Source organism: Galeopterus variegatus, unplaced genomic scaffold (genome assembly GCF_000696425.1).
Source record: "Galeopterus variegatus unplaced genomic scaffold, G_variegatus-3.0.2 Scaffold6, whole genome shotgun sequence".
Lineage (NCBI taxonomy): Eukaryota > Metazoa > Chordata > Mammalia > Dermoptera > Cynocephalidae > Galeopterus > Galeopterus variegatus.
Window position 1 is genome coordinate 923,821 of NW_007726117.1, and position 1,577 is coordinate 925,397.

At 47.4% G+C, this 1,577-nt stretch overlaps 1 pseudogene; it reads right to left on the bottom strand.

Moving 5' to 3' along the window:
* On the bottom strand, positions 1-1,432 carry LOC103593592 (annotated as a pseudogene).
* Between the last annotated feature and the right edge of the window lie 145 nt (positions 1,433-1,577).

Genomic DNA, 1,577 nt, shown 5'->3' on the forward strand with positions numbered 1-1,577 from the left:
TTTTTTTTTTCCAGTCCATCTTTTAATTTTTTTGAAAAATTCCTGACATTACAGAACTAAACTGAAATGTATTAATATTCCACTCTTACATTTCCATGACAAACAGAAAAATTCATGAGCCAAAAAATAAAAACCAAAACAAAAAACAAACAAACAAAAAAAAAAAAAAACGGGGAGAAGCTTATAAAACTAAATATGGATCTCAGCATTAACAGCTGAACAGAGAAAGGAATTAAAACGCTTTAATTAAAAAAATCATGAGTGGATGATAAAGTGTGTAGAAACTGAAAATTTACAAACTATTTAAAACCTGGAATCGCTGACTGTTCAGAAACTACACAGATGGATCATGGGTGGTGGTGAACAGCAGAAAGGGATTATGGATGAATCTGTATTGTTCTAGCTGCTCCCCATGCCACCCGTCTCCGAGGAAAGCCTGACATTGATTAGATATTGAGCCAGGCTAATGCTGGCAGCAGATCCAGTGATGGTAACCTGCCTATCAGTAGATCCTTCCACTGGGTTCGCAATTTTGATCTGCGCCCCAGACATCTGACGGATCTCATTGATTTTGGCGCCTTGACGCCCGATTATGCAGCCAATCAAATCATTTGGAATGGTGAGTTCATGAGAAGTAGTCTGAGCAGATGCATCCAAACCTGCACTGAATCCGGTGTTGCCATGCGTCATGGGAAAATGCGACTGTTGCATTGCCAACTGGTGCAGCTTGGGCAAATCTGGCTGTGGAATGGCTTACTGTCCTTGAATGGTATAGGCCTGATCACCTGCAAAGATGACCGGAGAACTGGACGGCTTGGGCCGGTACGGGATGGTCACGCCCTTCGGGGAGGACTCCAACATGACCACGCAGATCTGTTTGACACACTCAATGATGGATTGCAGAATGCCATCAATAGTGATGGCTCGCTCAGTGGAGTTGTGGAGCATATCCCCTGCCACCTGGACCTGAGCCCCTGTACTCTCTCGTATTTCCTTGATCTGCAACCACCTTTTCCAATGAGAGAGCCACACTGACTAGCAGGAACCACCAGCCTCAGGGTGACCGGGGGTCTACTGGCAGCTGTGCTACTGGTCATAGAGCTGCTGATGTCCTCTTCCAGTTTGTCAATGATCATAGCAAAGGCTTTGAAGATGGCATTAGTGGGTCCAGCCAAAGTGATAATTCTCTCAGGACAATTTCCTTCTGAAATGTTGATACGTGCACCACTTTCCTCGCGCATCTTCTTAACTGATTCTCCTTTCTTTCCGATGATACTGCCAACTTCCTTTCCATGCATAAGTAGCCGGATGGTGAGAGTGACATTTAATCCACCTTCAATCACACCAGTGTCCATGTCGAGCAGTGTTTTGGGGAGCTGGACTTTGAGTGGTCAAGTTTTTGGTCACTGGTGGGGGTGAAAGCCAAAAACTGCAGGCGCGAGGCGACTGAGGGGAAAAGGGGAGCGGGCGGGAAAGGGAAGGGCGGGAGGCCGGGGCGGAAAAATAGGGGCGGGCGGGAAGGCGAGGGGGGGCCCGCGGGCGGGCGGAGGAGGAAGGGGGGATGGAGAAGGAGGAGG